The sequence below is a fragment of the Enhydra lutris genome, unplaced genomic scaffold (genome assembly GCF_002288905.1).
Source record: "Enhydra lutris kenyoni isolate GAN:26980312 unplaced genomic scaffold, ASM228890v2 scaffoldscaffold2, whole genome shotgun sequence".
NCBI lineage: Eukaryota > Metazoa > Chordata > Mammalia > Carnivora > Mustelidae > Enhydra > Enhydra lutris.
In genome coordinates this window covers 52463308-52486897 of record NW_019154086.1, presented here as the reverse complement: position 1 = coordinate 52486897, position 23590 = coordinate 52463308, and the positions used below count along the sequence as shown (strand labels likewise).

General features: G+C 41.0%; 1 protein-coding gene across 1 annotated transcript in view; it reads left to right on the top strand.

Annotated features, from left to right (window-relative positions):
* Positions 1 to 23590, top strand: part of LOC111150771 (growth associated protein 43) — a 100331-nt gene that overhangs the window by 18295 nt on the left and 58446 nt on the right. The gene's annotated exons all lie outside the window — the stretch shown is intronic.

Below are 23590 nucleotides of genomic sequence, written 5' to 3'. Positions count from 1 at the left end.
CAGATGTTGGAAGCTGTGTGATCGAGGTCATTCAGCACAGGGAGGACTGAACAGAAATTCCTTCCTATATCAGTTCTACTTCTTTCAGAGGATGAAAGAGGATCATGCTCTCAATTTCTACATGTACAAATTCCTAAATATTCCAAATTTGTGATGTGAGCATTTATGTGGCTCATCAATAGACAGGATTCTTCTATAAATGAAGACAAAGTTATTTTTCTTTTGTCCACTTTTTGACACCTTCATCTTATTTTTCAATTAGTCTTCTTTGTCAGGATGAATTTTGGGGGATAATATTTTCCTCAAATATTATATGGATGTCATTCATTCATTCAGCAGACATTTATGAATCATGTACTAAGCCAGACACTATGTGAGATGCTGGAAATAAAGAAGTAATTTTTTAAAAAGGAACACTCTTTACCCTCAAGTGTATGTGGTAGACCTATGTGTGTCTCTTTTAAAGTCTGTGTTCTAGAAAGTGCTCCTAAATCATTTTACTAATTTCAGTTGTATTTTCCTATTGCTCAGGGAAGCTTCCCATTATAGGAATAAACTAGTGTTTCTTCTCATTAGATATGAGTACCCAACTTGCCTTGGAGGCCTGGAAGGTGAGTTTTATGAGTAAGAGAACATTCACAAGTATTAATGCTTAAATGCCAGAACTCTAAAGGGTTTTTAAGGATTACGTGTGTTAATTCATATAAATACTGAGAACTATACCTGGCACATATAAGCACTTAATGTTAGCTATTGTTTATTATAGTTGATTTTGTTGATGATGGTGTTGTATCTGTATCAAACAAATCCTATGTCTCAGAATCTTTTGGTAGGAATTCTTCAGGGGCCAGTTTCCGGACTTTGGGGTGCATGTGTGTGTGTGTATGTGTGTGTGTACATGTATGCATGTCTGAGGTTTAATGAACATCCATTGGTTGACTGAAAAATGAGTTATTAATGTCACTGATTTAGATTTTGTACACTCTGCACTCTCAGTGCTCTTTAAGGCTAATTAATATATATTGGTTCTTAGAGTCTAGAACTCAGGGATAAAATTAGCCTATCTTACAGACATGGCCAATAAAATAGGAATAGAAATTTGAGCCTGCCTCATGCTTAGAAGCTAAAGGAGTCCGTCATTTCCAGGCAACTGGAAAGAGAACATTTCAAGATCTAGACTCAGACACTTCGAATCTTTAAGGAAAAATGGAAACATGCAGTGACAATTCTAAATTATCCTCAGTGGTGTGGGCATCCAGGATCCGGTGGCTCTGGTGCCCATAGTCTGATGTCCTAACCAGTCGGTGGTCTTGGCTTGTCTGTGTTTCCTGGGTTTAGCTTGCTTCTTGCCTGTTTTTCAAGTGGCGTTCTCTGCCTTTCCCATTACTAATGTCAGCTCTAATATTGTCCTAACGTAGTCTAGTTTCTACTGCTTGCACTCCGAGTTTGACTGATGCAACCCAATACTCAAGAAATCAGGCCCAAGCTACTATTTTTCCACCTGGATTACTGCAAGAGCTTCAGGACTTTGCCCTTGCTGTTCCTTCTGCCTGAAATGCTTTGTTCACACCTATTCTCTTGACTCACTTCCTGACTTCCTTATGGCTCTGCTAGAATCTCACCTGTGTAGATCTCATCAAGGACACTTTCTCTCCTCACTCCATATAAAGCAGCACCCACCCCAACACACCCTTTCCGGACCCTTTTATACTTTTCATTTTTCTCTCTAGCCCTTGTATCCACTCAAAGTATTCATTTATTATTATCGGCTCATCCCAGGGCCATGTAAACACCCTGACTCTTAGTTGCTGATATTTTCTGACACCTAGTACAGTGCCTGGCACTTATTAGATGCTCAATAAATATTTCTTGAATGAATGAATGAATTTACATTCTGCTCAGATGCAATAATAACAGTAAGCTAAAAATGTGCTATAGCTAATACCTCCATTCCACTTCCTCCATATCTTTCTTGATTTCTGTCCTTGAATCTTGCCCAGTAGCATCCTGTATATGTCTGCCTATGTGTCAGTCTCAGACACATGATACAGTAGATTTGCTAAGAATAATGAAAGAAAAATTTGGCCCTGTCTACCACTACAGAATGCTTATTTATTTCTTCTCTTACATTTTAATTGTTTAAATATTTGAGGAGGATTTTCCTGCTGTGGTAAATTTATACTCATTAAATTGTCAAACGTGACGGTATTAGTTATTTATGTATTGTGGGCGCTGTAAGGGGAAATGCTTGCTTTTGCCACAGGCACCATCTGGCTTTGACTGATTATTGTATTTTACCTGATAGTCTTTGGACAGGACTATCAGGGTGATGAATGGGTGAGAGTGGGAGGGGTTCAAACACTGGTTGAGAAAGGATAACAAACCTGTAGCAGTAAGTCAGACACCAGGAGGCATTCTAAACACTGAATAAGATAGAACATCCATCGCATGTCCTATTTGCATTCCAGGTTAATCTTCAAAGAGCCAACATGGCAAAAACATTCCAAGATAAAAATAGCAAGATCTTCTAGAAAAGATTCAAGTTGCAATGAAAAAAGAAGAATCCTTTATGGTTACTGATGAATTCTGTGTATATCTTTTAACAGCATCGGTGACTTATAAATGGAAATTTTTTTTAAATGAACCTTTTAAAGACATTCCAAGACATTCTAAGAAGAAATTCAATTTGTAGGAATTGAAGATTAAAATGTATAATGGCAAATGGCACCATGTCAGGCACCGAGTTCTGTGGTTATAAGCTGATCTTGAATCAAAATCTAGTTCCTCATTGGCATTCTCAAAGTCTGGTTTTCATCAGAGGCTTTATTCCAGACAGAAGTATGGTGATAACTCTGCTAATGTAGGTTATCTTCAGCCTAGCTGGATCATTCTGACAGTCTTGTGGAAGCAGGAAGCCTAAAGAAGCTATTATTTAATCTTTCACCTTTCCCCAGAGAAAGATATCTTTAAGGCACATGTGTGACTGTTCCTTATATTATTTTGGTTTATCAATAGATCACTTAACTCTTTCATAGTGTCTCAATGTTAGAAGAGACTTTAGAAGTCAACTCATCCATGAATCCTTCATTTATTCATCAGGAAATATTTATTGAGTGCCTACTACAAACTAAAAGATGTAAACTGAACATATGAATTACATATGGTTGTCCCCTCTATGGGATTCATTAATTCCTCCTCATGATATTCTTGTTAGGTTGGAGTTCAACCTTTGCTGGAGTTATCTCCAACATTTCTTGTGTTGCTATTCATTTACAACACTCTTCAAATGAGAGAAATTAGGTTAACCTCACTTACAAGAGTAGAGAGGCCCAACTAAAAATGTGCTTACCCCTCATCATTTAAAAAGTCAGATGCAAAGATCAAAGGAGACTCCTTAATGCTCTGAACAGTTAATTTAGTGACCGTTTCTCCTTTATATTCTTGTCTTGGTCCTGTCAAACTTCACTGTACTTGACCATTCTCTATATTCACCCAGAGATGGGAGATAAATACTAAATTTTTATATTTGTAACCCAATGAGTATTAGTCTCCTTTTGCCGCAAAGAATTTCCCTAACCCTCTTAATGTATTTCAGAACACTTTCCCTTCTTATTGAATGAAACCTCATTAACTCACATTAGTTTTATTTGCATAGAAAAATTAAGCTTTGGAATAAATCTATAGTATTAAAATGAAATTGCTACATTTGTAAAATGTTTAGAAACATCTCAAGAAAAACATTTCTTAAGGCTTCTCAGCATTGGTCTTGGCAAGAATTAAGGCATTAAAAGTTCCCACAAAATGAAAAGTAAAATGGCATGCAAACACATATATATACACACAAACTCCAAGTATGGAATTTTCGGGATTATTGAGGTTTCTAGATTGGGTCTAAGGTAATGGTCAGTTGTCACATATCAGAACATTGGTTCAATAATAATTTAGAAAAACTAAACATTGGACTAACTTTTAAATTTAAAATATGATACTAAAACCAAAGCTATCAGATTATGCCTCTTGATAAGATTAAACCATGATTTCAGATTCTCTTAATATTTCCTCCCTGTCAGGGTCCAGAAACTCAGGGCCAAGGGTAAGTCAGCCTTAGATAAACAGATTGTCTGGCCTAGGCCACCAATCTGTCCAACATTTGTGACCTATAAAGATTTTTCCTGCAAGCAACTCTGCTTATGCCAACTGTTTATATGCACAGTGGAAACTTCCAACACTATCATTCCCAGGTTTGCTTTCCTTATACAACTAATTACTACTGCACTGGGTCATTCTTTCTATCTTTCTTTATCTTTTTTTTCCTTTCCTTTTCTTTTCTTTCTTTCTTTCTTTTCTTTTCTTTTTTTTTTTTTGCTATGTATTGGAGCCAAGAAAGGCTCACATAACCTATGCCTATGCCTATGCCTTTTGGTCAAAGATAGAAGCCAAAGAAGAAGACCTAAAGATTATAGTGTTTAAGCTTTGCATACTATGCCTTGGTCATGTAGCAAGGACTTAGGAACGATTGCTGTAGGTGGAGATTCAGAAAGGGTATAAGGAGAGATAGGGAGAGAGAGACTGAGCACATGCTTCAGATCATTCTGAAGAAATGGAAAACAGTAGAAATAATTCAAGACAAAAGAGGGAAAGCTCAACAGGTATCTTGGATTAAACATAAGCCCTCAGAAGTATTTGTGGTGCCCTAAATAGATTGCCATTTCTTATATTGATGATATAATCAGGAAAAACCCTAAACACAAGAGACCTCTCCACTGAGACTCACTTGCAATTTGATATCAGATGATATGTTAGAAATATTCTCTCACATTGTTTTATATATTAAGTATCTTTTTCCAGGAAAGTAACAACCAACTTGTGTTTCCTGAGCCCCTGCTGTGGGCCGAACTCTATGAGGACATATTGTGATGGCTAAGAGAATGTAAACCCCAACATTTAGGAGAGGAAAGAAGACTGATATTTAAGAAATATATACAAACTGAGGAATGACACTCATGAAAATAATGAAATAAACCAGTCTGTAATTAAGGGACACAGGTGTTATGACAGATCCTTGTTGGAAGAGACAGGGGAACATGAAGACTTAAGGATGGGAAAAGTAGAGAGTGGCCAAGATGAGAGAGGAGAAATGGTATTCCAGTTACATGGGATGACACAGGGCAAATTGTGGAGCTTTGAGGGGACTATCCTGAGAAAAGTGAAGAGTGTTTGATGGTAAGAATTAGGAAGGGAAATAGGCATGTAGATGAGGCCTAGCCCCACCCCCACCCCTCCAAAAATGGCCTCTTCTGGTAAAAAAGTTGTGTCATCAGCAGCTTTTGGCTAAAGGAGTGACATTATAGAAGAGGTATTTAGGGCACAAGTGCACTTGACATTACCTGGGGAGACTGGAGGTGGGAAGGTGAATTCAGAGCCCAGTATTTTTTCATATATGTGTAGGGAAATGAAACTGGAAAGTTAAGAGCTGGTTTGTTAAGGAAGACCATGGTTTTGATTTCTAGCATGGGTTGTATGAGTAAGGTATCCAGAAATAAATGCTTAATTGAAGATTCAGAAGTGGTGGGAGAGGAGACAGGGGCAAGTGACTCAAAGGATGATTGGAATCTTATTCAGCTCCATGGGCTTCAGTTAAAGAGAGTTAGAAAAAAAAAAGCTGAGAGAAAGGCTTACTGTCCCCTCAATGCCAGAAGATACTTCATTAAAAGAAAATAAATAGGGGTACCTGGGTGGCTCAGTTGGTTAAACATCTGCCTTTGGCTCAGGTCATGATCCTGGAGTCCTGGGATGGAGCCCTGTGTTGGACTCCCCGCTGAGCAGGGAGTCTGCTTCTCTCTCTCTCTCTCTGCCTCTCCCCCACACTCTTGCACTCTCTCTCTCAAAGAAATAAAATCTTAGAGAAGGAAGGAAGGAAGGACGGATGGAAGGAAGGAAAAGAAATGAGTTAGTAAAAAACTAGCATACAGAATCAAAGAAGCCAGTAAGGAGAAAGCTCCAAAATAGAATGGTCAGCATGATTAAATCAGAGTGATCAAGAGGGATGAGAATGGAGAATAGACCACTGCATGTGGGAGGACCATTGATAGCCTCCAAGTGGGCAATTCAGTAGAATGGTGATGATGAGAGCCAGATTGGAGGGACATAGGAGGGGATTGAGGTGGAAGAAATACAGGCAATTGGCAGAGACCACACACAAGGAATTTGGCACTGAACAGAGGGAGAGAGATGAGATTGTAGTAAAAGAGTGTTTTTTTCTGAGCTGGGGAGAAATCTATGTTAAAACAGAGAGAGGAATAGAGAAGGGAAGACTGAAATGCTAAGGCAGGAAACAAAAGTGACATCAATGACCAGACAGTTTCAAATTACTAAATTTCAAGAGGGTTCCTCGTGGAGAAATATCTTTTGGAATAAAAGGGAAAAAAAAGATGATGAAATATTTGTTGGATTGGGATGGTGTATATTCAGGGGATCCTGTCAAAATTCTAATACCACTTCCTTTTTTCTCTGGGAAGAACTTCGGTCTGTTGCTCAGAGTGAAAATGAAAATTAAACACGGTCAGGAGAGCTTACTAAGCAACAAGAGTGAATTAAGCAGCATGTTTCCCAGTGGTTTATGAATTTGCATCACCTAGAGGTTTTTAAAATGCAGTTTTCTGGAGGAGAGACTTCATTTACAAGCTCCTCAGATGATTCTGAAGCATGTGAGGTCAGGAGCCAGTGCCTCACTGAGAGGTGGAGCCATCTTGAAAACACTGAATTTAGGAAGCTAACAAGAATCTACACTGTCTTCACCCTGTGGCCATTTTCATCCTCATAGTCCTCAGAGTGCTTCCTTTACTAGGTGTATTTGCCTGAGAAAGAGAAGGAAACTCATTCCAGCCTCCACTGGCAAGAGCTCTTGGTTAGGTCTGTAACATCTGGGAAAGCGCCAAGGTGTACCAACAACCAAGAAGAAAATCTCAATACTAATTAGGTACACACCTGAAGTTTAGAGGATGAGGTAACCACTTATTTTTTCCACTGAATTTCCTTTTAGTTCATTAGGAGTTTCCTTTGGGCAGGCATCTTGGAGTTCCCATCTCTGTCTGGGCTCCCTTATTTTTTTCTTTCACTCATCCCCATTTTCTACCCCTTTGTTCCACCTCTTCCCAGACTTGAGATGGGATATTAGATCTCTGTAGTTTTGTACCTGCTCTATTCTTGAGGGTCAGTGTTAGAAGCTTCAGACATTTGGTCCCTACAGTTTTCAAAGCTGCGCATCTACATCAACTGACATTTGCTTGGTAATCTTGCCACACTCTCTGTAACATAACTTTGATAGATTATTTTATATTTAAGAAGTCAGTGTTTCTTAATCTTGTCTTATTCCTCATAAAGAGTAAAGGGAAAGAAAAAGTGTGTAGAAGAAAGTAAAATTCAATTCTGCCACACGGGGATACCTTTCATTATTTGAAACTCATATACCAGGAGGCCCACAATAAGAGGAACATAGGATTTGTGGTGGAGTTCTGGGAGTTGTAGCATTATTAGTTTCCTACAAAGTGGAGTCTTAGTCTCTCCCTCCCTCTCTCTCCATCTCAGACGTACATATTTTATTTTGTTTGAAAAGTTAGGTTTAGTGTTTGAAGGTGATCTCATTAGTTTTTAGTTTGGTTGGTTGGTTGGTTGATTGGGTTTTTTGTTTGTTTGGTAGAAAAAAATTTACTACATTTAGGGTGAGGGAACATTAACACTGAATGCTGGAACACCGAATTGGACCCTATCATCAAAAGTAAACACATCTTAAACTCATTTCATACGAAAATTCTATATTTTTCCTTCTTTACACTGCATTCCATTTCATTGACCAATGCAGAAATGGGAGGTTTTAGTTTCTCTATTTCCTTCAACCGATATACCAGAGAGTATAGTAATTTCCTCCATTTTTATCTGTCCCATGCTTCTCTTAAACACAGGTAACTGGTCCTCCTCACCCTCCTTCCCTTTTCTAAAATTGCTGTCTGATGTCCTTGGTGACCTCTGCATTTCCATTTCCGAAGACCTTTTCTCAGTTTTCTCTCAACATTTTCACTGTGTTAGACTCTGCTGGACACACCTTCTTAGGATTTGCTCTTCTCTTGGCTCCCATTCTGGTTCTTCTCAATGCTTATCCAGCCTGGTTTTCACTGGATCAACTATCTCCTCCTGTCTTCTGTATACAGATAACCCCCAGAACAAGATCTTCATCTTTCTGATCTTTTACCTCTAATTTCTTTGTCAGAAATCTCATTCACCTTCCTACCTTCAGTGATCACCTTTTCCTAAAGGACTCTCAAGTTTATGCTTCCTGTATTAAAATGCTTCTTGGGGCACCTGGGTGGCTCAGTGGGTTAAGCTTCTGCCTTCGGCTCAGGTCATGATGTCAGGGTCCTGGGATCGAGCCCCACATTCGGCTCTCTGCTCAGTGGGGAGCCTGCTTCCCCACCTCTCTCTGTCTGCATCTCTGCCTACTTGTGATCTCTGTCTGTCAAATAAATAAATAAAATATTTTAAAAATGCTTCTTACTGGGTATCTCTAGTTGAATTCTCCTTCCAGACCTTTGTGATCAAAACTGAACCCATCATCTTTCTCCAAAACCCATCTTCCCTTTTGGAATCCCCTCTTTCTGGTATTTCCTCCAGTCTCAGTGATGATTTCCTCATGTGAATTTCTAAAGCACATACTAACTGTATCACCCATTTAATTCCGCTACTTTGTGTCATTTATTTAATTCTTTCATTTTATTTCTTGTTATCATTTTATTGCTTGTTTACTTAAACACTAAATCATTTGAGGGCAAGAATTGCATTTTTTCCATCTCTATATTCCTGATTCTGATCTAGTGTTCAATAAATTATTGTTAAGATGTTTCAATGAAGTTGCTAATATTTTGTATATATCTCTCATTGTTGTTACTTTTGAAAGGTTGACAGATTTTGATAAAAATTAGTAGATACGAAGATTTAATTGTGTTCAGATCACCATCCTGAGACAAAATGGTGGCTAGTAAATATACCGTAGGAGAATTTCTGTAACATTATTAACAGTGGATTCTTTTTTTTTTTTTAAGATGTTATATATTTATTTTAGAGCACATGTGCATGTGGGGAGTGTGGGGAGGGGCAGAGGGAGAGGAAGAAAGAATCTCAAGCAGACTCTGCAGCTGAGTGAGGAGTCCCACATGGGGCCTCATCTCAAGACTCTGAGATCACTATCTGAGCTGAAAAAAAGTTAATTGCTTAACCAGCTAAGCCACCCAGGCACCCCAAACAGTGGATTCTGTACATTATACATGTTTACACTGAATGTGTCCTGTTATTCATAACCTGTGGTAGAGGGAAGCTACAAGTCAAAAAATTTATGAGGCAAGCTGAAGGGTCCAGAGTTAGGTTAGGTTAAACAGACAACCAAATGAGAGGTAAGGCTGAACTAAGAATTGGACACTGTAATTCTACACCACATTTAGAAAAATACTGACATCAGGGGACCTGCATTTTCTTATTCTTTTCTTGACCAAATTATGGGATAGTTTTTCTAGTGTTAAAGGAAGCTAAGGAAGGTCTGAGAAATCGTTTCTCCTCTTGCTTTGTGTTTTGTGCCATTAGTTTACCAAGAGTAACCTCTACTTTAACTCCTCTCTTAGGAGTAGGTTTATAGATTCTTAGAATTAATGAGCTGGAAAAGACTTGACCATCTAGTTGAAATCCCTTGTTTACAGATATGCAACCTCTAGGCCTTACCCCTTAAGCCTCAACTTAGTACTAGTCCTAGAGTTTGGGTAATTCCATCCAAATGAAAATATTGCTGTTATATTAAAAACACTTTAAATTTTAAATGCTTTGCTTGTAGGTTAGGTTGAAAAAAGTAGGTTCACTTATCACTGTTCAGACACTTAACATATGAAATTTAAAAATTACTCCTAAAGAATATTTCCCAAAATAAATGTTCAGAACAATAGCAAAAAGGAAATACACTCCCTTTCTCCTGTCCACTTTTCCCTCTATCCCAAATCCACTGTATATAAGCATTTATGCATTGCTTCTGTGATAAGATAATTCTGCCATTCTTAAGGCTGGAAAACTCAGTTCAGTTGACTCTTACTGGTTTTAAGTTTTCTGCTCCGTTGTAAAATAGTTTTCCATTGTTTTCACTTTAATTTTTCAGTTGACCACTAACTATATAAAACAGAATTGGTGCTCAGAGGAAAGTACCAAGTGATTCAAATATTGACTATTATATTCATTTTTAGTATGACTTTAAGCAAATCGCATACTTGTCCCCTTAGCCACCTGCAGTGGATGAAATAGCAAATCACACAAGTTTATCTGAAAAGTTCTTCTCTGGAGAAAGAGACTTAGGAAATACAAACTCTCTCTTTGTTGAAGAGCTCAACTCTGCCCAGGAAGATCTGAGGAAATGGTGAGCAAACCCGATACTACTTCAGCACACCTCTCTCACAGTCTTTTTTTTAAAGCCCTATTTTATTTGAACACTGTGTTCCTGAGTCAAAAGAGTACTTCAGCACAATCTTCTTTCCTGGGGGCAAAGCAATCTCATACAGTCGCACTCTCAGAAAGGCAGATACCGCTCAACATTGACTGGACAAAAGATGTTGTGTTGTGTTGTGTTTTTTTTTTCCCCTCCAGCAAAAATTACTCAAATTGCTTGAGAAAAAGACACAATATGATGTTTATCCCTGTTTACAGATGTTTAACCAGTGCCCCTTCAGAGGGTCATGTGCCTATGAACATTATCGTAGTAATTATATCCACTGCTGCAAAGAACAGATGTGTAAATTGGTGGTTTCTTGGGGGAAAATAATACCAAGTCCACTTTCCAGAAATGTACACAGTGCAGTGCAGCTGGAACATTCAGTATGGAGGTCTCTTTAGTGTCTGTAACTGAATGTGCCTACATTTAAAGAGTACGACAGTTCCTTGGGGCATCTAGTAGGGATGTCCAGGGGCACCCAGAAAATAATTCAGGTTGTTTGGTGGGTTTAAAAATTCTAGTGATATTAGACAAATTTTCATATCCAGAGAAGGTAATAACAAATATTTGATTCTAAAGTTTTTAGGCAAGAAATATGGATTGAGGAGAAAGTGGAATTAGAAACCGCTATGCATTTAAGATATAAAAACCAGACTTCAGTGAAACCAGATTGCATCAAGGTGATCATACTTCTTCTGACCTGTGAACACCAGAATATTCCTAAACTCACCACTGCAGGGGCTGTCAAGGATTGGGGGTCCCTAGATCCTCCCCGACAAGTAGAATTCAGTAGTTCCTTATTTTAAAAGCCTATGTTACCTTGGATAGAAGAAGAAATAGATGAAATTATTTCTACTATTGGATTTCTTGTACTAAAAATACTTGCTCTCCCTGAGAATGTATATTTATGTGACTATTTGGATATCAGTATTTAGACCCCTAAAAATTAAAACAAAACACAAACTGAACAAGGTAAGCTTATTGTTTTGGAATAGCTTATTGAACAGGTCTGTTATCACAGATATGGATATCACTCTAAGCCTCACTACTGTTTTTTTTTTTTTTAAGATTTTATTTATTTATTTGACAGAGAGAGATCACAAGTAGACAGAGAGGCAGGCAGAGAGAGAGAGAGAGAGAGAGAGAGGGAAGCAGGCTCCCCGCCGAGCAGAGAGCCCGACGCGGGACTCGATACCAGGACCCCGAGATCATGACCCGAGCCGAAGGCAGCGGCTCAACCCACTGAGCCACCCAGGCGCCCCCACACTACTGTTTTTCTGTATAAATTACCTTCCTCTTAAAATGTGTCAAATTTCATGTGTAGAATGTTATACAGTGATTCAGTGTGTGCCTCAAGGATGTGATTTCTCCTGGACCCAGGCTATCTGTACCTTCACATGTTCCAAAACTTTGCAGAAGATCAGTATGTATCCTACAACTTAGTAAATGTGCTAAAACATTGTCAGTTAATTTGCATTTACATTACAAACTATAATAAGCAATGACATTATGCTGACTTGGGAATTTTGCTTCTGGGGCAGAAGCATAATCTTCTTTTTTCAAGCTATGCTTTTCTGCATTCATGATTCCATACAAACTACCCAGCAGCACCAAACCATGGGTCTGTGATTGAAATGTAACAGAGGAATGATCTAGTGTGCTAATCTGGATCATTCAGGACCAGAATGAAAGGATTATAAAGATACCTGCCAAATGCCTTAGGCCAAAGCATGCCTTTTGACACTAATGATCTAATTCCATTACCTACTTTGTTCTAAATTCAGCCTTCTCCTTTCTTTGCAGCCTTGGGGACTCAAACAAAAACACAGAAGGTGATCAGGCTAGCCCCAGCTCTGCCTCACCTCTAGTCTTCTGATGCCTCACCTCTAGGTCTCAGTTCCCGTGGCTGTGAAATGACATGGTTTGATGACCTCTTCAGACTTCATGTCTGTGTTCACTGTGTCTGCACATACTGGAATTTAGAATAGGAATTCTTGGTCCTATGCGTGGGTTAGTGCCAACTGTCTCTAAAATCAGGAGACAATGGGGTAGGAATAGAAAATTCTCACTGTTGCTTAATACAGACATTTTCAATAATATCAAGGAAGCTATTTCCAAACTTGGAGTGTAGGTCAGATTGGAGCCCTTATTTTGATCTAAGTCCGTGGGTGTATTTATTAAAATGCATTTCAGGTGCTCTGCAGCTAGGTCTATACCAAACTCCCTCAGCGAGCATCATGGGAGGCAGGGCCATGAACCTGATTTACTTAAGCACTCGTGGTGGTAAATATGTATGCGGAAGTTTGAAAACCCCTAGTATTGATAAAAGAGCACTTTTTCTGCTAATCTGAAGTTTTCTTGGGAGCAAAATCATTTAATTTGCCCTAAACCTCAATTTTGTAATCATGGAAATATAATGGAAACAGTATTAGGGCATCCGGGTGGCTCAGTTGGTTGAGTATGACTCTTGGTTTCCACTTAGATCATGATCTCATGCTTGAAGGACAGAGCCCTGCATTGGAATCTGGGCTCCCTGCTCAGCAGGGAGTCTGCTTCAAATTCTTTCTCCCTCTCCCTCCTCCTCTGCTCCTCCCCTCCAGGCTCATGGCTCACATGTGTGGGCGTGCTCAATAGCTCTCTCTTTCTCTCAAATAAATAAATAAAATCTTAAAAAAAAAAAAAAAAAAGGAAACATCAGCCTTTCCCAATTTCCCGGAAAGTAAAAGAGTTAGTGTCTTAGTGGAACAGCCTCTTAGAAAACAGCTTCTTAGAAAAGCAAGCAATTTCCTAGTTACAAATGGATTGTATTTCAAAAGTGCAATGTTAAACCTGAAATATACAATGCTTTCTCCAGAGAAATAACATAAAATAGTCTTAAGATTTCTAGACCTGTCTATAAAATTCAGGTTAAGCCAAATGTAGCTAAAATTCAGTACATTTGTAATGGAAGCACAGGAGAAAACAATAATGTTACTGGGTTTTGGAAGGTAATAGAACCAGTTTTTTATATCTAATTTCATTTGAAAAAAGGAATACCCAAACTTCCCTATTCTGGTAAGGTGTTTTGCTACCCCAATGAACAGTGGGAATGAAAACTACAGCAAAATTCTTGTTTATTAGGCAACTTTGGGTCACAATGGGATTCTCTCTCTCTCTCTTTTTTTTTTTTTTTTTTTTTTTTTAGAGAAGGAGAGAGGGAAGGGGGCCAGGGAGAGGGAGAGAGAATCGTAAGCAGGCTCAAGGCTCAGTACAGAGCCTACATGTGGGGCTTGATCTCATAACCCTGAGATCATGACCTCAGCTGAGTCAGACACTTACCTGACTGAGCCACCCAGCAGCCCCATATGGGATTCTCTCGAGGAATGAAAAGAGGGGGTGGTTAAAAGGAAATTTCCAATGCTGACTGGGTAAAAGTTAGGAGAAATACCATTGGTATTGGGAGTGGGGTAAGGTCAGGGCAGTGAGAAAAAGAGGAATTGAGTGGTTTATGCGAGTGTGTGATGACCTGAAGTGGAAGTGTAGGAGAGGTGAGTTGCTTAGGTCTAAGGAGAAAAACTTCTGGTGCCTGTTTACCAACCCCAGACAGAAGAAAAGAATGGTGGGTAAGAGATTTTGTCAATTACCTATATTTACCACCAGATGGCAAAATTGATCCAAGGCCTCTTGGGTACTGGTCAGTTTATAGAGAAGGGATAAGATTATGCAGTATTATTTTTGGTAATTCAGTTATCTACTCCACAAATAGTTATTGAGTTCTCACTTTGTCCTACCAACTATGCTAGGAACTGGTGTAGAAATGGCTAATGGAAGTTCTTTTCCTCAATGAACTTACAGTTGGGTGCGGGGTCAACCAAGCACAAGAGTGGGCCTAGACTATTAGTTAATATTCTTGTACAGTGAGATACAGGCTTGCTCCTTCGGTGACTTGCCTCAGTGTCAGCCCAGACAAAACCAAAGATAGGCCAGGAATTCTTTTTCTCCTCTCACTTCCGCGTCCACAGGTGGCTGGCGGTCCCTCCTGAACTTCTACTCCAACCGCATTTCTTGGTCTTTCAGAACCAAGTCTTCGGTCTTCCTTCAAACAAACCTTACCAGCCTTTGGCCTTTTTCCTTCAAAATATCCTGGTTAGGGTGACGGGTATTAATCTGATTATCCAAAAAGAAGAGGTGTTCCAGAATTCTGCCACCCGGGTTATCCTTTGCATGTTAGGTGCGTTTGTTCTCTTTTTCCTGTTCTTTCCTACAATGCCTCTGTCTAGTGGCATTTAATCTCTTGGGGGGGGGGGGAATGGACACCTCTTACATTCTTAGTAAAGGTATGGACATTCAACAGAAAAATAATCGTACCAACACAATTATATAAACAAACTACATCCCACACTCCTCCAGATTCAGGAACCCATCCTTAGAGCACCCCAGGCTTTTTTTTTTTTTTTTTTTTAAGAACTGACAGAAATCGTGGGAGTTTGTGGAACAGCATGCCGGGGAGCAGCGGCGAGGGTTTAAGCAAACTTTTTTTATTTTTCCTGGGAAAGCTGGTTCTGCCTGGTCTCTCCGCACTCCGTTTCTCAAGGCACAGACAACTGTGTGCCTGGCCTCCCTTTCCCGAGTCGGGCGTCCTTGCTCAGCCTTTTTCCCCCGGACCCCTCCCCCTGCACTTGGACTCAGGTTTCCTTCCCACTGCCGGGCTTCGCGTCTCCTCCGTCCCCTTTAGGCGTTTCCTCCTGCCGCTCTTCCGGGTGACCTCATCCCTTTGTTTCTCCCCGGCTGTACCGCCGGCCCCGCCTCGTTCCTCTGCCCCGCCCCGCGCCACCGCCCCGCGCCACCGCCCCGACTCTGGGCGGAGCTTCAGACGCGGTGGGCGGGACCTGATCTTGGAGCGCTGCTCGGACCGCACCGCCCCTCTTTTAAAGCCAGGCTTCGTGGGTTGGTTTCCTGTTTTCCAACGCGCCAGGAGTGCTGTTTTACCCAACCTCCGCAAACTCCTGTTTGGGCGGTAGTTGTTGCTCTCGGTGGCCCAGAGAACAAAAGCCCGGGGCCTGGCCACGGTGGAGGAGTACGGGGCGGGGTGGGGGGGGGGCGCGGGCTCCCTCCCTCGCCCTTCATTAGTCTTTGGCGTTCACCCCTCGCTTGCAGGAGCCCCCGCAGACGGCTTGCAGGGACTGAGCCCTCAGTCGTGTCAAGGTTATTCTGCGGGTGGGGAAGGAAAAGAGTGAAAGGTGGGTCAACTGGAAGTCGCAGTCGTGTCCCTCCCAGTTTTCCTTGCCTGCAGGCTGCAAAAAGCACATTAGCATTCCTGAGGCTGTGCGGGCCTGTTTCTCCAGTACCGAAAGGGAGGAGAGGTTTCTGTTTGACGGCAAAAGAGCTTTGGAAACTAAGCAGCAATGCCTTGTCATTAGAATATAACAGAAGTGAGAAAACCAGCTAGGTCAGGGCCAGAGACAATAATCCTTAATGATTTAAAAAAAAAAAAAAAAATTTTTTTTTTTTTTTCCTAGGCTGCTTCATTTGAGCTTACCATTTCCGACGACGAAATGGAGCTCCATAGACAATTGGGGAAGGATGGTGACTTGAAGCAGGCCCAGAGAAGTTAGATGACTTCTGGAGATATGGTGGAATTTAGACTTGATGTGAGATTTTCTCTTAAGCTGGACACACATGGTACCACCATGTATTTGTTCATTCATCCGACAATATTGTTTAAAAATAAGGAAGTCAATTTAGGTGTTAAAAACGGACTTTATTTAACACTTCATGAAGCCTGCAGTCTTTGGTCTCAAGGGTCCCAGGGAACTGCAAAATGGGATGAAAGGAAGCTTTTATAGGGTAAAGAATGAGGAATACGGAAATAAATACAGAGCCTAGAGATGGCTTGACATTTGGGGATGGGCTGATGGGATATACCATGTTTCTGGTTAAGTGGAGCACTTACAGGGACATGAAAACAAACTTTCAGGTTATTGACATGGCGCCCCAGGCAGGAGTGTCTCCATCTTGGGCCTAGAAGTTTACTTCAAAAATATGTATTGAATATTGAGCGCTTAGTCTGTAACGGGCTTTGTCTCTGGCTGTTACTTCAGGTCCACTTGAGAGGAAAGCTCCAAGGAAGAGGAGGGGAGAGCCAGGGTGTGGCGTTAGCTCCTCTAGGGCCTGAATGGGCCCCTGCCCCAGGGTCAGAAACTGTAAAGCAACCTGGAGAGGAAGACCTAAGTGATGAGGGTAGGAAGCTGATGGGACTTAGAGTTTTCTCTCTTTTTCTGACCTTTTTTTCTTGTTTAAATAGGTTAAAACCAACTGTGGCAGAGAGTGAGTGACTTGCATCTTGTATTTGTTTATTTTTAGCAGTCTTGGTTTTTCCCCCCAACTAGGACAGTAACTTTCATTCAGATTTTCCACACAGACTGATAGTGAGGCCTTAAAAATTGTAGAGTAAGATGTCCTTGAGAATAGCTTCACTGTCTCACATCAAGGCTTTTGGGAAGGTAGGGAAGAGGCAAGTTTTGGCCGATTGAGGAATGATGTGCTCCCGCATTCTGAAAGGGTTGAAATTAGGCGCCAGAGGAAGGTGATGTCTGCTTTCCTGATGAGGCAGGTCATGACTAGTTCTCAGAAGCACGTGAGCAAAGTCATCCTGAACTGCGCAGACTCAAGAGTCCTAGTGCATGGGAGGCTGGTCAGTGGACAGACCCTGGGCGCTCTCGGTTTGGTGATTCCCTCTGGAGATTGGCACATCTTGAGAATGGTCTTAGTCTCATTAATGGTCAATGTATATGGTTAATTTTAGAAGGTAAGTGACTGTGTGGGGGAGACCCTATCCATTCTAGGTAGTAGGATTGGATGACAGCCAACTTCTCTGTGACCCTCTTTTCTAGGGAAATAGGAAAATGGAGCATATATCCATTTGTACACAACTAGGACTCTGATACTTAGAATGTTTGAGTCTTAGATCTCCTAGTCAACCCTGTTCATATACAGACGCAAAAGCCAAGGCCCAAGGAAGTGAAGGGACTTCTGTGAGTTTGCAAGTTTGGGCTGTATGATGTTTCTAGCCCTGCTCTCCTGAGGGCTGCTCTCCTGGCAGGGCCACAGCTTCTGCTACTCTACCTGCAGCTTTCTCCGTGCTTTGTAAGAGAAGAGAAGCCCCTCTGAAATTATACTTCTGTCGAAAGCAATATTCAAAAGAAACTGTAGATTTCCTCGGACGGGCCTGTTTGGTCTGGGGGTTGTAGGCCAGTACTTTTCACATTGTGATGTGTGGAAGATTTGTGAAAATGCAGATCCTGATTAGTAGATGTGGGGCGTGGCTCGAGTGCACGGCCTCCCAGCTTTTGGCCCTACAGACACTGTGGGTCCAAGTAGATCCGAGTGCTAAGCGGCAGAATGGCAAAGAGCATTTAGTCCTCACTCTTCTTTCTCACAGATAGAACAGCCCTGGGAATTTAAGGAGCCCCTTTTCCCCCTGATACCAGGTCACTGTGTTCCTTCCGCTCATCCAAATGCTTTCCACTCCCTTGTCCTCACTCAGCCCCGAGACTGTTAGAAACAGTACCTGGAGACAGGTAGCTTGAACTGGAGGGTGTGATCTTTTGTCTAGTGACTTAGCACCATCTAACTTGGTTACACAAAAGCTTTCGCACATAAGCAACTTACTCAACTCTGACGGTAAAAAAAAGTCTTTTTTTTCTCTCCCACAAGTGTCCTCCCAGCTTTAGCTCATTTCGATCCTTCTGGGAGTGCAGCTCTTCCGTGAGTGGCTCACAGGCACGGCCCTTCCCCTGGGGCTCTTCTCTTCTCTGCGTGTTTTTCCCAACGCTTGCTTCTGCCCTGCATTTCTTCTCAGGCTGTGTGTGATACCTGGATTCAGGTCTCAGTGTCTTTGTGCCCCTTTTGAGTTGAGCAGGCAGCGAAGGGATGACAGGACAGAAACACCTCTAAGGTAGGCAAGCTTCAGTGTCACTCAGTTTTCAGTTCTCTGAAGCTTTCCTGCCCTGGAAGGGCCTCCGCCTTTGCTCTCTAAGTTGCTCTATGAGCTCACTTTCAATCTGCCTTGTTATTTCCTCACCCGTAAAAATAATAATATCGTTTCCTCACTAAAAATAATAGTACCTCCCTCACACAGTTGCTATGGTACTTTCCATGTAACACGCTTAGCTCAGTGCCTGACACAAAGTGACACAAAGGCTATAAATGTTAGCCTCTGAAAGGGTTCTGAACCCAGTTCGGGGTGCGGGGAGTGGGTGCCCTGTATTAGCAATGCTCCAGACACCAGCTGAGTAAAATTCAGCTCGATTCTGACACTGTTTATTTGGAGATAGCATCAGTTTCACATTTAAAAAGGCTCAGCCCCCCAAAATTGCCTTCCTCTTCAGACACTAATGGCAAGTTCGGGTTGTTAACCTGTACTTCTGAACAGCTGCCTGTAAGTCAGAGGTTCCTAGAACCTCCTCTTTGGGTTCAATTAATTTGTTAGAGTGGCTTGCAGAACTGGGGAAAACCATTTATTCACTAGATCCCCGGTTTATTATAAAATGGTATAACCCAGGAACAGCCCGGCAGAAAAGATGCACAAGGCAAGGTTTGGGGAAAGGGTGCAGGGCTTCCATGCCCCCTCCCAGGACGCCTCTCTTCCCAAACCTCCATGCATATAGCAACCGGGATATTCTTGAAACTCTGATCTTGTGTTTTCATGGAGGTTTCATTACTTAAGACGAATTGATTAAACCACTGGCCACTGGTGATGGATTCAATCTCCCGGTTCCCACTTCTCCCCAGGGGTCAGAAAGTTCCAACCCTCTAATCACTTGGTGGTTTCTTCAAGCCACCCATTCGGGCTCTAGGTGCTCTCCCAAAGTCACCTCATTAACATAACAAAAGCTGCCTTTACTGCGAACAACTTGGGCAACTCAAGGGTTTTAGGAACTTTGTGCCAGAAATGGGGAGAAAGACCCAATATATATTTCTTAATAAAAGTCACAATATCACAGCCTCCGTTAATAAGACAATACTCCTGCCCTCAAAGATCTTATAAAATAAAGGAGTTTGGGGAATAAGTCCACCAATAACTACAATACAAAAATAGTTAATGAAAATACAAACAAGGATGCTGTGGGAGCTTAACGTAAAAGTATACCCTACCCCAAGATTGGTAAGTGATAGTCTGTAGGCTAAAAATGTGTTGTTGTTTTTTTTTTCCTACATTTTTAAGTGGTTGACAGGAGATCAAAAGAGTAATGATATTTTGTGACCCTTTAAAATTACATGCAATACAAATTTCAGTGTTCACAAATAAAGTTTTATTGGAACACAGCCATATTCATATTCATTTACACAGCATCTAGAGTTTTTTTACACTACAACGACAGAATTGAGGAGTTGTGACAGACACCATATGGCTCAGAAAACCAAAAAAGGAAAAAAAAGAAAGAAAAAAGAATTACTTTCTGGCCCTTTGCAAAAAAAATTTACTGACTGTTCATTTACGGTGATACGAGAAAACTCTCTTCCTGCCAAGGAGGTAAGGGTTGGGATGAGCCATGAAGGGCAGGTGGGGTTTCAGCAAAGGACAGAGAAATGTTTGGCATATTATAAGTGAACTCAGAGAAGCTGGGGAGTGAGGCGCGTGTTCAGTCAGCAGCATATCAGTTACTTGGCTAAAGTAAAGGGTATGCTCACGCAAGAAGTTGGAAGGGCAGACTGGGTCCATTCCATGAATTTCTCGAACGCTAAAACAATGCATTTCTGTCTAGTAGGATAAGCAACAGGAATATTTTAAGTGTTTTGGGAGGAGCAGAGAGGGTGTTTTGGGGTGGCAGAAGTGAACAAATTGTAAAACTGTAATTCTGTTTTCGCCTAATCTAATAAAATGTGTAGCAGAGAGTGTCTGTAGTTTCAGCTTTCAGGGAATAAGAATAATAAGGGAATGAGGAAATCATGCTCCACCGTGGAATTTCAGACTCTTGGCAAAAGAGAACCTTTGTTTGCGTTTTCCCTGCACACCCCCTCCACTCCCGTTGCCAGCCACCCCCATTATTCCCTTTACTCTCCACAGTGATTTAAGCCTTCTGTTGCTTATTCCTGGCTTGCTTGTACACCATGGGCAGCCAGACTGTACACACACCAAGGCCACAGAGGTACAAAGCAGTTTTACTTTTTTAAGCTCACTGGCTTTTTTTTTTTTTTTTTTCCCCTTAAGATTTTATTTTTAAGTAGTCTCTACACCCAGCCTGGGGCTCGAATTTACAGCTCCAAGATCAAGTCACACATTCAACTGGCAGAGCAGCCAGGGGTCCCAGGCTCACTGGGCTTTTATATGTGACTTTAAACTGTGAGTTCAGCCTGGGTAGGAAGTAGGGAATTATTCTAGCTTGGAGCTGTCAAGTTGCCCCAACTTGAGTTGCCCCAACCACAAGGGAAAATGCTTATTGGATTGCCCTTGAATCTTTTATTCGTAGTCTTGGGTCTAGTCCTGAGCAGACACAGGCATATGGGGAATCACTGACTTCCAGTGAGTAAATTGGAAGTGACGAAGCATGGGGGCATCACGCTACCTTCGTGGGACTTTGAAGCTCAGGACAGTTTCCAAATCCTCTCTGTGTTGTGACACATCTGTAAAGCCCATCATTTTTTGCAGTTTCACAGTGCTGGGCAGACTTGATGCTCTGTGTGGCTCTCTGGGTTGTATGATACCACTTATGAGAGGGTTATGGCACACCTCATAGCTGTCTATGCCTCAACAAGAAAGGAAAGTAATTTTCATTCACCTCAAGACCTCAGAATAAAACTTAATATTTCCTTATTTTTATGAATTCAGCCTAATTATTCTGGCTCAAAGATCAGATTATAATAAATCCCTGTACGGCTCATACAGACTAATTCAGAAGTTGTAGAATTTGTCTTGTCTAGTTTCAAAAACAGAGTAGAAGGAACTTTCTTTCTTTGGTGGCTCTAAATGTTGCATTGTTTTTCCCTACAGAACCACAAAGTGGGAGGTATGCTGGTTCTTTGTGCCATGATGAGCCCTGTTACTAAATTCCTCCAACGAACTATGTGGCATAAATAGTATATGACAGTTTTTGAGAATATCATCAGAGCAGTTAGTATGACATCCATGGAATGTTCTAGATGGATTTCCCTGTTTGTTTCACTACAATTGTGAGAGAAAACACAGAGTAAGTAGTTGGTTCAAGGAAAAGGCAATGTCTAATTCAGGAACTCTGGCTGAATTAAATCCTCAGATTTGGGAATAAGTCACAGAACCTGCTCTGTACCACCTGCTCAACCCCTTCTTTTTTTCTCATGTAATTAAATAGCCGTAATTCCCGACTTGGAGTCCTCTCCCTACCACTTTCCCCAGTATTGCTTTCTCTGATCTCTGTTATTTTCTCTCTCCTGCTCCCAGTACCCAGAATTGGGTAATTCTCCCAGTACCAGAATTAATAAGGAACCTGGTCTCTGGGCCGTTCTCAACATCTCAAGTGTGACTCTTCCCTGTCAACATCTTCACAAGGAAAATGAGTCATGGCATCACCTGGGTGATGAGGTCACACCGTCACAGCCCAAGCTTTGAAAATGTATTTGTGCTTTTCTATTGTAAAGAGATTTTTGAAAGGGGAAGATGAAATTGTGGTGACAGCTCTGAAGCCTGGTCGTTTAGACACTCAGAACTAGCCCGGCCCTAGCAGGTAGTGGCCTTGAGAAAGTCCTGCTCTGAATCTCCCCATCTTCCTCTCCACATTTCACCTTACTGGGAGCCTGCAGGGAAAACCTGGCAGATCAGCCCTGTCTTTCTGGGATGATTTTATTTCACATGCAACCTATACAAGTCTTTTGAATTCAAATCCTGACTCTGCCACTTACCAGTTGTATGATTTTGACCAGTTACTTAATGTCCTTGTGCCTCTGTTCCTTTACCTGTAAAATAATAGTTCCCACTGTATAACCTTGTTAGAATTAAGCTGGTCAACATATATAATACATTTAATAAATATATTTGCGTGTGTGTATAAAATATGTAATAAAATACTTGTAGTACTGGGTACATAGTACTATATAATTTTTTCAGTTTATTATTAGTATTATTTCCTTCAAGGATCTGATGGTATTTTATAGTCTTTGCCTTTAAAAAGTTTTGTTGTTGTTGTTTTGGAGGGAGGCATTTATTATTTTTATGAAATGTGCATAGCCCTGAAAAAAAATTCCTTCGTGAGCTATCAAAGAAAGAAAATCACAAAATATTTATCAAATAATGCGCTTGGTCCCTAGTCTCCAGAAAGTAGTAGTTTTCACTTCACTCATAATATCTTCTTCCAAACAATTATTTATGGAGTTCTCAAGTATCAGGCACTACAAATACTATTTTCTTTCATCTGAAAGAAAATTTTGGGGGCGCCTGGGTGGCTTAGTGGGTTAAGCCTCTGCCTTCGACTCAGGTCATGATCTCAGGGTCCTGGGATCGAGCCCCGCATCAGGCACTCTGCTCGGCAGGGACCTACTTCCTCCTCTCTCTCTCTCTGCCTGCCTCTCTCATAATCTCTGTCAAATAAATAAATAAATAAAAATATTTAAAAAAAAAAAATCATTTAAAAAAAAAAAAAAGAAAGAAAATGTGCCCAGTAGGTATAGTATCCCAATCTGAAGATGAAGACAGTGCATTCTAAAGAAATCAGTTTACTCTGGGTTATACATTTGAGTAGTGGCCAAGTCAGGATTTGAACTGTGCCAGGGAACTTGTAATCAGTGGGTGTCAGTGACTAATGATCATGAGAGAACTAGATGCCAAAAACAAAGGGAGGGATAAGAAAGAAAGAATGACAGAGACAAACACATCATGAGCACATTTAGACTCAGTTATGGTTTACCATCTAGTAGCTTGGGAGTAGAAACCCCATTAAATGGAAGTCTGTTTGTCCTCCAACTCTGTGCCCTTTACCTGACATTCCTGCGGCACCCCCCCAAAAAACACTCCATTGTTTTTTCTTCACATGGAAGAATACCGCAACGTATTTTCTAGAATCAGAGAGAAAACATACTTGCACTTTTTTTTTTTTTTTTTAAGATTTCATTTATTTATTTGTC